Source organism: Rhinopithecus bieti, unplaced genomic scaffold, assembly GCF_001698545.2.
Source record: "Rhinopithecus bieti isolate Rb0 unplaced genomic scaffold, ASM169854v2 scaffold_14215, whole genome shotgun sequence".
In the NCBI taxonomy this organism is placed as follows: Eukaryota; Metazoa; Chordata; class Mammalia; order Primates; family Cercopithecidae; genus Rhinopithecus; species Rhinopithecus bieti.
Genome location: NW_016808057.1, coordinates 2,422,189 through 2,435,687, shown reverse-complemented (window position 1 = coordinate 2,435,687; position 13,499 = coordinate 2,422,189).

The window sequence follows — 13,499 nt, the reverse complement described above, 5'->3', positions numbered from 1 at the left end:
AAACCTAAATATATGTATATATTAAAGAGGCATGCTCTGGGAACTATTTGAAGTCATCTTCTATTTTATGTCATCCTCTTTTTCAAGTCTGGTCTCTGTTATACAGCTATTTTTCTTCTGCAGCTAATATAACATTTATGTGGAGGGAGATTTCTAATTTTACTTTGCTGGTGTATAAATGTGTCATTTCATACAACTAGCTGTTTTTCTTTGTTGTAACTTCTTTCTCTCTGTTTTAGCCTGAGGCTCTCCTCTTTATTTGATCAGTATAGTTTATATCATATTCTAGGCAGCACTTCTTCCCAGGAGAGAAACAGGGTTTCAAATTGCTACTCATGATTCCTAAGGCAAGCTGAAAGGGTGCCGCCTGAATTAATGTTTTCTTTACTATTTTCATTGCTTATTGGTTTTATTTCCATTAGCTGATGGATACATTTATGTTTTACCTTTTAATATCATTCTCTCTCTATGACTGCCAATTGTTGTTTTGGTTTGATTATTTATTGTTGGCTGTATGAGTGGTGACATGGAAAAATAATCAGTGTGAGGACTTGGTGACAAAATTTGAATTAACTTTTCAATAAATAACTAAAAGGTAGTTGGGGTGTATTGAGTTCAATTTTTTTTTATTGGCTTTTGAGATAAATGCTTCTTTTAAGGAAAGAGTTGGATTCTGTATTTTCTATCACTATTCACAGCTTATAGGGATTACATTTACCATTAAAATATATTATAGGATCTATTTTTATGAGTATTTCTGCACATAGCTGTCTGACAAGACAATGTATTAGCCAGACCTAAAATATTTTTTATGCTTCCTTATCCTCAAATTTAAAAGAAAATATGTACCATTGTAAAACATGGAGGAAATATTTAACTACTTTTGATAGGACTTAGTTTCCTCTATTAGTCAAAAGCAAAAGAAGTATCCTGAAATGTATTCCCACTACAATAATCACTCACAGAAAGAATTTTTTTTTTAAAAAGTTAAGTTCTCAACAAACTTGCATGAATGCTGCGAGAAAGAGAAGCAATATGGACACCCTGAGAGTCAGATGTGGTCAAGAGCAGAGATAAAAATGGGGGCCAGGACCCAACACCCTTTTCACAAGACATAAACAAAGTCCATTGTATCCCTTCCTTGGAAGAGGGTAAATCCATGTGGAATCATTTCCAAAATGAGTATGAAGGCCTGAGTCCTTTTTCATGCTGATCTTCTATATTAAGAAGTCTATATTATTAGTGGTAGTCATAACAAAAACAAAAAAGCTTTTAAGTTATCTCATTATTTTACCTTTTTGTTACAAATCTACCATTAGATAAAACATGTCCAAAATTCCCTACGTTTCTATTATGTATGAGTAATTATTCCTAGAATACTAACTAAGCCATTAAAGTTCAACCAAGGCCTATTTTTCACAGCCATGGGTTGCCACCAAAGTATAAATATACCTCAATCTTGCATTGAAATACTAAACACGGGGAGCTAGGGTACTATCATGTCATTATAACACATTTTGGATTTGAATGTAACTCATCTCAAGACCAAATACCACCCATCCACAGGTGAAAAAGCCAGATGGATACCTGTTTCAAGAGAACTCATTTAACCCAACCACCTACATCAATTTAAAGTTTAATTTGGATGATGGATGGATTGGTCTTAACCTTTTATCTTTAATATGCCATAATTCGTAACTACTTTGAGGATGTGAGTACATTTAGTCTTCCACAGTTACCTTAAAATGAAGTACATTGGTAGGGAAGTGCTATTGTTTCACTGATTGTAAATTAGAATAATAAAATTAATGCCAAATGTCATTTCAATATATACTTTATCACCATGGTAACCCACAGGTAAGTGAGTTGGTAAAATTGCAAATTACATATTCTGCTATTTAAAGATGTCAATGAACTAAAGTCATTTAATCAAGCTTCTCATTGCCTGTGCTGTGTAATCAAGACGACCAGATTAAAGTCAAAGTCAGAAAGCCACAAGCTCCCCTCTCCTTGTCTGGCATTTCTGCCATCAAATTCAGCCTGGCTCATGGCTGTATGCTATATTTTGTAAGCATGTTAATAGAGATTTGCTTTCTTGAGGGGATGGGGTCATGGTACAAAAGTGATTTAACTCACAAATGCAACTCAGAGGAGGTCAATTTCCTCTTTTATCCCTTAAATGCACACACCATAAGAACCAGGGCATATCTGCTTCCCACAAAGAGAAACTGGTGGAGCATTTAGATTTTTATCTCTGTTCTATCCAACCCTTGCCACCGGCCTCTCTTCCAGGCTACTCCACGGTCAATTAGACCCAAATCAGAATTGACCCCTGTGGTTTGTTCCTTTCAGGTTGGGTATAGGGCACTGGGGTGGTCTCCAGCTTCCTCCATCACCTACTCCTCCACCCTGATTCAGGGGCAACTTCCTGATGTGAATCCCAGGAATTTATTGGTGCCTGTCAAAGAGTACATCGTTTAATTGCCCTAAATGTCAGTCCATATACAATCAGGCACACAGTATGTGCTCCACCACTGAATTCTTACAGGATCCACACTTCTCCAGACTGTCTTCAATAGCCACTTAAACAAAACTGGATTGTAACTTTCAGCGGACACGGAGCAAGTAAAGTGAATTAACCTATTTGTTTTTTTAGAGTTGAGCTGTTGTGATACATGGGCATAGAAACAGAGAATTCTGTCAGCAAACACAGAAGCACAAGCCCAAGAATTACTACTAGCCTGTGAGATTTGCATGAGTGATGCTTATTAATGTGATCTTAATAAGAAACAAATTGACATAAGGCCTCTCTCTTATCCCCAAGTAGCTTCACCAGCAGATGAAGAGAGCTCTTCAGTCACTCCTGAAATTCCTTGAAAAGCCACAGGCATTGTTACCCCAGCAACATTCTATAAGAACAAATCTTGACCCACATGAGAAGTCAAGGCAGGGAATGTGGAATTTACAAAACAGAATAAAGCCTATTCGGAAAAGGACAGTTTAACTATGCTCAATTGTTAGACCACTCGTTTTTCACTCTGAGCAATACTTAAAGTAATTTCTAAATCCCAGACTGACTTGCAGTACTATTTTCACACGGTTGCGCTTCCTCCACCCACCCTCCTTGGGTGTAGAGATACAACCCGGCTCGGCAAGATTTCTGGTGTGGCAAGGGAGCAGACCTCCTGGCTCCCCAAGGTTTAGGCACCACGTACAAAAGAGCTAGAGTTGGTGATGATGGGACTCAGGGGATGAGACCTCTTTAAAGGACCCCAGGGCTGCAATCTGGATGAAGAAATTTCCATGCACTGTGAACAAATAGGCCCAGAGGAGATGGTCATACCTGACCTGAAACGGCCACCTAGGACCTATATAGCACCTCAAAGATCACTGACATAAGGAGCAAGTCCTTCTAGAAGGACCCAGAAACCCTTTCCTCCCACTGCCCTGAGGTCACATGCATCACCCAGACACTTTTTGGAGAAAAGTGAGAGGAAGGGCACAGAACTCTGGAAGTCTAAATGTTACCTGAGGCAAACAGGAAAAGGCTGGTTTATCCAAAGAATCTTTGCAAGTCTTTGCATCAGCTCAGACAGAGTTTATCAGAATAAGCTACATTTTTTGGGTTTTGTTCCCACAGACAGTACATAGGGTCTCACAGAGAAGATCATATCAGTTATAGAAGAATAATGGAGAATAAAGGTACATTTGTCTGGGTAATCTGAGTCCATGTAATTTAGTGACCTTACTCTGCGTGTTTCTGTGTGTGTATACGTATCAGACACACACATACACACACACACACACACAAAATTACATAAAGAAAGAGAAAGAGACAGGGAGACTGACTGGAAACAACAAACGCAGAAGTGTTTCTTTCTGGACAATAGATTTATAGAAAAGTTTTATTTTTTTCCTTTCTGCTGATTCCTTCATTTTTTCTAAATTTAGAATAATGAACCTACTTTTAATGGTATGTAATTCATCTGTAAAGAGAGTTATTTTTCAAAAATAATGAGAATTCACTGCTTCTCAAGAGGTGCTCCTTTTTATAGTCTAGACAGCCACCGAGCCTTCTTCCTGGTGCATTTTGTAAAGAATCTAGGATGAAAACTTAATTCCCCTGGTTTTCCTGAACCCCTGACCAGTGACTGGCCACAGATGACCTTAAGTATGAAAATAGAAGGCTTAAAACCAAGGCTAAGTCACTTCTCACAAGGAGCAGGTCCTTCCAGAAGGACCCAGAAACCCCTTCTTTCAACTGGAGATATGTGGCAATGGCATATATATCCATTTATCTTGCCAAAGATTATTATCTTCAAAATTATCAAACTCTGACGAGGTCCAGACTTCTACTTGGCACTACTTGGCCATGCATCTTCTAGAAATTCTCTTTTCTAAATGATGTATCTAGGGAGAGATGACTACATTCTGAGCATTCTCAAAAGATTCCACCAGACACCACAGGCCTAAATGAGAATGGTCTTAAACAAGCTATACCACTGTTAGTGCCATCTCAGAACTCAAACGTAAAATCCAACAGGAACGTTTTTCTCTGTTTCTGCCTCACTGCATAGTCTTGTGTTCTACCAATTCTCAAACTTTCCCACACACAGTATTAAAGTCTGACCAGCTGAGAGATTAAAGGTGCGGTGTTTCTAACATCCACAACTACATGTGCATGACATAATCAAGATTGTTATAGTGTGTGTAAAGAGATTTCACCCCAACAGAGAGGGCTAGGCAAAGCATTCAGAAAAAAAAAAAAATGGGAGCGGGGAGGGATTTCATTGGGACTTATACCTGATATAAATGTTGAATTGATGGGTGCTGACGAGTTGATGGGTGCAGCACACCAACATGGCACAAGTATACATATGTAACAAACCTGCACGTTGTGCACATGTACCCTAGAACTTAAAGTATAATAATAAAATAAAATAAAAATAAATAAATAAATAAATGTTTTTTTCTTATAGTCTTAATTTTGCTATTCTATAAATAGTGCTACAATTCAACAGATTCCAGAAAATATATACCTAAGACCAAATTTAACCCAAGTGCTATCAATCCCTGAACCAACAAACACTCTAAAAGATAAGATGCAACACCTCATTTCAAGTAATTAAGCATATTAGAACCTGTCTTGATTCTAGCAGTGAAGAATCCAAAGCTCTTATCTGACAGGTTAATGAGGATTTGAAATGAATAGTATTACTAATGAGAGTCTTTGGAAATTAATCATATCATATTATTATTAACAACTGCAAAAGCTAAACTTCCAGAGATTAGATTACATGGCATAATTTTGAAATGTGAATAAGCCAATATTAAAGTGACAGAAGGCTATTTCCAGGTGGGATTAATGAAACATAAAGCATAAAATAAAAATTACGAATTGGTAAGGCAATTAAGATGTTCTTCATTTAAATCTCTATGTATTTAAAAATGCAGCATTTTGTTTGATAAGTCATTTGTGCTATTGTTTTGCCACTTACCTTAAGTTCTACAAGAGAGAAGAAATAAATGAATGCTGGAAGAATATTTTGATATTGTAAAAACTGAGATATAAAATAGCACAATTCTATTTACCCAGGAAGTTTTACTCCAACATAAGGCATCACATATCATTCCCAATTCTTTAATTTACTCCTTTTTAGGAAATTCATAAGTGTGTCTGATTGAGAATGCCATTCTAGAAGTTTTCAAGGTAGGGCATCTTTACAGCCACCACTCCTATCCTTCAAGTGTAGGGAGGGTGGGTCCAGTAATGATGGACTAGTAACCAAACACATATTATCAATGCCTCACACAGTTTTGAGATTTGTTGTCCCTCCTGGTTGGGAAGAAAGAGACAGATTTTACTAAATAGGCATTGTCATTCATTCAGAAACACTAAATGAGCACGCCGTATATATCTGGCACTGTGCTGGATACTGGAGATACAGTTGTGAGCAAAATAGACACAGACCCTGAGCTCATGAACCTAAACTTCTAATGATGGAAACAGACAGTAACCCAGCAACAAAATGAATTTCAATGAAGTGATAAAAGGCCAAGAGTTGTGAAAAATAATGTTCAAGCAGCGGGCAAGTTCAGGCCATATTTTGTCATTTTCCTAAGTTTAGTGTGAAGTCATTTAAGGGGTGTGTGTGTGTGTGTGTATTGGGGAGGTGTGTGTAACATGACAGATGTGCATATGAAAGAGATCCTTGCTGTCTGCTATGTGAGTGGTCTAGAAGCAAGCAAGAGAGTGGGTATGGAAAGACCATTTAGAAGGTTATAGCAGTAGTTCAGGCAGAAGGACTTTGGATCTTGGTATCTTAGACTACAGAAGAGGTGATAATGATTTAAAAAAAAAAAGGTAGACAGATTCAGAAGATCTTAACAAGGTCAACAGACAGAGCATGAAATGAATTGAATATGCAGGAATGATATCTTTTGTATCCACTCTGTAGAATAGTTTCCAGAACTGCCTTTTAAGGTTGATAAGATTATTGGCATTTTATATATAAGGAAGTAAATGTTCAGAAAGCAAAAAAGGACAAAAATCAGACTTCCAACCCATGTCTATCTAAGTTAGAAGCCCATGTCTTCTTCCATGAGACAAGTTTCATGTGAAGCAGAACATGACCTTCAACACTGTCACCCACATATGTGTGAACATTCTCTCGCTGTATCGGTCCTTCTTTTTCTCTGTTCTTAACTTTTGCTCACAGAACTAACCTTTATTATTATACTTCCCGCTCCAGTAGGCATTATAACCTTTATGACATTTGTGTTCTCCTACCACTACTATTTTTTTAACCAAGATTCCCCTGTTGGCTTTGTAAAGGATGATGAGGGTTTTTTTTTTTTCTGTTGTAGTTTATGCAGTTGTCTTCCTCTTCCTCCTAAGTTGGCTGGACAAAATTCCTTTTCTGCAGCATCTGTAAATTGGTTTGCTTTTTACACACCAGTGAAAATAAATTTCCCCTGGACTCTACTCCCTTGCCTTAGCTTCTTAAGTTTCCTCACCTCTTCTGCTAATAACTGTCTCAACAGTGTTAAAGTTCTTTTGGAGGTCTCAAAACCATATACAAAGTCAAGACAGCAAATTATGTAATATGACTTTTCTCACCCCCTTCGCTTCTCCTTCTTTTATTAACTGCTCCCACATACCAAAGATTTACTGACCTTATTCCTTGATCAGTAATGTCACATAAAATGCTTTTTTGTCTTTTAAACATTTATGACCTAGTCAAATTTCTTCAGGGATTGGAATAAATTTTTTTTTGAAGCAACGAATACATTTCCTACTGGATAGAAAGTATTGCAGCTATTCTCAGATCACCAGATGCAGCCAAAGGGCCATGTGGATGTCCATCCATCTTCCTGGTCCAAGCTGACATATTATGTGTGCCAGAATTAGTGAGGTGGAGCATTGCAGGGGTTTAGGGCAGGAGTCTCCAACCCCTAGGCTGTGGACCGCTACTGCTCTTTGGCCTGTTAGGAACTGGACCACACAGAAGGAGACAAACATCTAGCAAGCAAGCATTACCACCTGAGCTCCGCCTCCTGTTAGGTCAGTGAGGGCATTAGATTCTCACAGGAGCACAAACCCCACTGTGAACTGTACATATGAGGGATTTAGGTTGTGCGCTCCTTATGAGAATCTAATGCTTGATGATCTGAAGTGGAATAGTTTCATCCCAAAACCATACCCCCACCATTTGTGGGAAAATTGTCTTCCACAAACCAGTTCCTAGTGCCAAAAAGTTTGGGGACCACTGTTTTCAGAATGTATGGTAATACTGCATAGTAGTTATCTACTTACTACCACCCTTACTAGCTGCATGATCTTGGGTAAGTTACATAATCTCTATTCCTGAATTTTTATGATGCATATACTCAAAATAGTATTACATACTTGATAGATTGTTATGAGGATTAAATGAATACACGCATGTAACATACTTACCATAGTGCCTGGCACATAAGTGCTCAATAAATACTGGTTGTTATCATCATTGTCATCAATCATCTCTCCAACTAGATTCTAAATTTATTAAGGACAGAGGTTGTGTTTTATACCACATTGCATCCTCAGAACTTGCCATCTAACCTCGCTTTATAGTAATGATAGGGTTTGGAAGGCTTGTTGTTAGTTTTGCTGGGCAGTTTTAGCACTTCCCTTAAACTAGACAATATCTTTCTATGGGTCATTCAGCAGGAAATTTTCTATTTATAACACCACTCATTTCACCCTTTTAAGGAACTGTGAAATGTTGCTGAGTATATTATTGTTATATATCAACTATAAATGATTTATTTATTTATATTACTAAAAAAATATGGCCGGGCGCGGTGGCTCAAGCCTGTAATCCCAGCACTTTGGGAGGCCGAGACGGGCGGATCACGAGGTCAGGAGATTGAGACCATCCTGGCTAACACAGTGAAACCCCGTGTCTACTAAAAAATACAAAAAACTAGCCAGGCGAGGTGGTGGGCGCCTGTAGTCCCAGCTACTCGGGAGGCTGAGGCAGGAGAATGGCGTAAACCCAGGAGGCGGAGCTTGCAGTGAGCTGAGATCCGGCCACTGCACTCCAGCCTGGGCGACAGAGCGAGACTCTGTCTAAATTGGGGTCAGAGATTGCACTCAGGGGAGAATTATTTGTAATGTTCAGTAATAAATATCTGTGGAGACCAGGTACCCAGAGTACAAAGAAGACAGGTGGGGAGAGCCCAGAGCAGGAAAAAGGGCCTTCACCCTGGACAGAGGGCCCAACAGATGAAGCAGTCCAGTCTTCAGGTCACCATTTCATTCATCGCAGCCAAGTGAGGAGACTCAGACAACAGCAAGTCACCCATCCTTTGTGGATCACTTCAGTTCCTATGGACCCATCTACCTTTTGCTTATAAGCTCTGTTTCAGTTCTCTATTGCTACACAACAAACCAGCTCAATACTCAGTGGCTTTAAATGACAATTTATTGTTATCTCATGTCGTTCTTGACTTGGCCACAGGTTCAGTGGGACATTTTTCTCATGCTGTTCTCTCAAGCAGTTACAATCAGATGGCAGATGGGGCTAGGGTCACCTGAATTCTTAACTTGGGCAGGCCAACTAAAATGGTTTCATGTCTCACATGTATGATGCCTCGGATGGCTGGTACAGCTGGGCAGTGCTCAGACACCTCTGTCTCCATGCAGCCTCTCCACATGGCTAGCTTAGATATCTTCAGGATGTATGGTCTCAGGGAAGTCTGACTTTTTTTTTTTTTTTTTTTTGAGACAGAGTCTGGCTCTGGCACCCAGGCTGGAGTACAGTGGCATGATCTTGGCTCACTGCAGCCTCTGCCTCCTGGGTTCAAGCAATTCTCTCACCTCAGCCTCCTGAGTAGCTAGGTCCACAGGCATGCGCCACCACACCTGGCTAGCAGGCTGACTTCTTATACGGTGGCTGCTCCCCCTAGAGAAAGCATCCCAAGAAACCCAGGCAAAATCTACAGGGCTTCATAATGCACTTTAAGAGTCTGGCAGCAGCACTTCTGCCTCATTTTATCAGACAATCCAGGTTCAAGGGACAGAAACCACACAAGGGCTCGATTTCCAGTTATGCTTCATTAGGGAGGGAGTTATCTTTGAAGAGTAACTACCATAGCCTCAAAGCTTCTCAGGCAAGTCCTGGCTCACGTGTATGGGGAAGACGGGGGAAGACATCTCATCTTTTGCCAACAGTTTCCTGCCAATTTCAGATGGGAAAGGGAGCAAACCAAAAATACTTTTTGTAAAAGCCTTTGTCTTTGTTAAATCCTCAAAATCGTTGGACAAAATTGCTATCAAGGAAGGAATTTAAGAAATTTTTTTTTTTTTTTTTTTTTTTTTTTTTGAGATGGAGTCTGGCTCTGTCGCCCAGGCTGGAGTGCAGTGGCCGGATCTCAGCTCACTGCAAGCTCCGCCTCCCGGGTTCACGCCATTCTCCTGCCTCAGCCTCCCGAGTAGCTGGGACTACAGGCGCCCGCCTCGTCGCCCGGCTAGTTTTTTGTATTCTTTAGTAGAGACGGGGTTTCACCGTGTTAGCCAGGATGGTCTCGATCTCCTGACCTTGTGATCCGCCCGTCTCGGCCTCCCAAAGTGCTGGGATTACAGGCTTGAGCCACCGCGCCCGGTCGAATTTAAGAAATTTCTATTAAGATTTGGAAATTCACAATCAAAACAAGCCATTTGAAGGGCAGAGAAGTTATTAAGCAAAAATGACAGGTAAGAAGTTAAAAAAACAAAAAACAAAAAACCAACACTTCATCTGCTTCCCCTGGTCTGAGATGGAATTTCGACACCAGAATGTTCATTTCTGTCTAAATGTTTTCCCTAAAAGAAATATATAGGTAGTAAATATTGTGTAGAAATATATTATCTGTTTCTCAAATAATGAAGTAAAATCAGAAATAAGCCCAATGCCTGCTGATTTCGTCTAGCCAAAAGCTTTATTAAGCTTTTGTCAAAGAAGTCTCATGAAAAGGAAAAAAAGAGGACTCATTCTCTCTTTTAATTCTAGACTCCTCCCCATTTCTCATAGGAATAAACCAAGAGCCATGGATTTTCATGAACATGCTCAAGGGTCCACAAACCAGTGCCTGAATGCAATGTGAGTTCTAAGTCATGTTGCCAAGCCAGATGTTTTCCTTTTCAGAAATGATTTTACATCTCTTATCTTTCCCTCCCATTCATAAGTGGGGTAATTAAAATGGACTGAGCATCCACTGGACATAAGGTAATATATTCAGTGCTCTTTCCAAAAATCTCTTATCTTCATTTTCCCATAAAGCAGAGACTAGATATCCACAGCTGCTTTCACTGGTATTGATCTTTGAACAACAGGCAGGTGTTAAAAGGTAGTTAGGAAGGTCACAAATGTGTTTAGTGTAGACTGCTCACAGGTTTCTTCAGTGGCATATACACATGGCCTTCGTGTGTCATTTCTGCACATAGTGATAGAATATTTCTGAGAACCTTTTAGAAGATACAAAGTGTGCATCTATTACTTCATATTACCTTGTTCTGCCCAGTCCTATTTTATCCTTGGAGAAAGTTTCACTTCTGGATTTAGTGGAAATATCTCCAATTCCTCCAACTCAGCGTAAGCATATGACCCAGGAAAATCATTTGAACCTTTGGATCTAAGGCCTCAGTGCCCCTAGACTTTTCAGTTATGTGAGTCAATAAGATCTTCTCCCCGCTCCTTCATAGGCTGTTTGGGATTGGGTTTCTGCAGTTGTAGCTATAAAGTCCTAATTAATACACAACTGCTTTGGGTCAAACCAAACCAAAGCATCCCAGCTACATGATAACACAATCACTGAACACCTAGGAGGATGCATCATTTTGGCAGCTACAAGGCTGCGTTTGCCAAAGCCTTATAGTCAACAGAGCTATTAGAGTGTCTCAGCCACCATGTGATTTCACTGGTTTGGGCATTTTGGGGTCTCTTTCTCCTGCCTATATACCCAGTGTGTCAGTCAGGGTGCTAACAAGTATACTTAATCAAGTGCTAACTTACAGAGAGGTGAGCAGGATTCACAAGAATGAGACCCAGAGACAAGCAACAATAAGAAGGCTTTGCCAGCCTCTGTTACAAACCTCAGAGAGAGCAGGAACCCTGATAGGGCCCCTCAGCAGAAGATGCCATCACGGAGGAATGCATGCCAGAGATACAGCACCAAGGCAGGGAAGCAGCAAGGAAGACATGACCCAACCCCTCTCTCCTTCTGTCTTCTGATCTGCCTGTGTGTGCCATTGGCCAGACCCAATTGGAAGCCAATTGGAAGGGAGTCCAGTGATGCAGACCTCAAATAGTCAGTTCCCTTGAACAGACAGCAGTGCAGAAAAAGAATCAGCAAACGAAACCAAGAATGAATGGGACACCTAACCACCCCCTGTTTTGGTAAAATTATATAACACCATTAAAGAATCATTGGGATAAAACGTGGGGGGAGCACATTGTTTTTGACCCTGCATGCCTTGGTGCAAGAATGATCACTGTCCAGAATTTCCTTCTTGTCTTTGCATGTATGAATCTGCACCATCTCTTCAGAGATGATTTTAAAACCTAAAATAGATCATTTTCTGTTTTACCTTTATCACATAAACCTTTTCACTCAGCATTTTCTCACTTGTTCCCTAGATAGCCTTATATATTGAGGATATAGAAGAAAATAGAAAAGAAGCATGGAAACTCTGAAGCCAGCCTCAGGGATGACAAAGAACCCTAAGTGTTTGATGTTCCTCACATTCTTTGAAGAACAAATGCACGCAAGTGTATGGTCTTTAACAAGATGCATGCACACACTAGGATGTTTTGCTTTGTTTTTCGTGCATTCTCAACATAAATTTTCAGGCAGACATTTCTCCTTAATACGTACAGCACACAGGAAATTGTCTTTGGCTATAAAAATGCATTAACAGCTCCAAAGGAGCAATTACACCATATACTGTAAATGCGCATTAAGACTAAAACAGCATACTTATCTAAACCTCAATGAATTCAGAGCTACGGTATCACAAGTCCAAACGTGACTCAGATTAGTTCAAGATATAAGACCCCAGGGGGAGAGGGCTTTCCTCTGCTGTGTCAATTACAATGATACAGGTATAAAGCAAAGACCTGATCCCATTTTGTTGTTTTTTAAAGAAGCTTCAGCACCTAGGATGAGGTTGTACGCACAAAGGAATGTTTATGTCAGGATATTCCCATGGTGAATTTCTGCAAGCCCTCTGACTCAGGTTAGCCCTTCACTTTTGGAAATCATTGTGTTTCATGCAGACGGCGGGTCAGTTACTAAGGCTATATGCCTGGTTTTAGAGTAGACTTTATTTGTTATCCTTGTTACGGCTGGGATATGGAGGACCCTAACCATAATGTGTGAAATCAGATTCTTCTACTGTTGTATTACAAATCTCATTGGATGTAGTGAATTTGCTTTATTCAGGTCTATTCTGGAATAACAGGAAGGAAAATATGGATTTTTTTATCCGTATAAAAAATGAAGACTTGTTAGAGACTTGTTTCTGATGTTTATGGATTTCTCTTTAGTGCATACAGACTATGGAAAATTGTTTTTAAGCAATAAACAATAATTGTATTTGGGGACACAGAGGTACTGCTGCCGTATTACATTCAGCTTGTGGATAAATTTCTCTGGACTATTTTTTTTCTTATGCAGACATAAAAACAAAGACAAACAATAAATTTTCCTCCCTCTACTGCAACCTTTTCCTCTTCTACTTTATTTTCCACTACATTTCTCGTTTGATATTACCTTTTTAAATTGCTAAATATAAATATTCCACAATGAATGTCTGTAATTAGGTTGTCTGCTTCCCTTCAAGGACTTGTTAGAAAGAGAAAGGGCTTTAATCTAAAGCAAACTAACAGAGCTGGAAGTTAATTAGAAATTAACCATATATCCTGGGTAAATTATTTATGCTAAGCCATGTGTTACTGTAAAAATAATATACATTT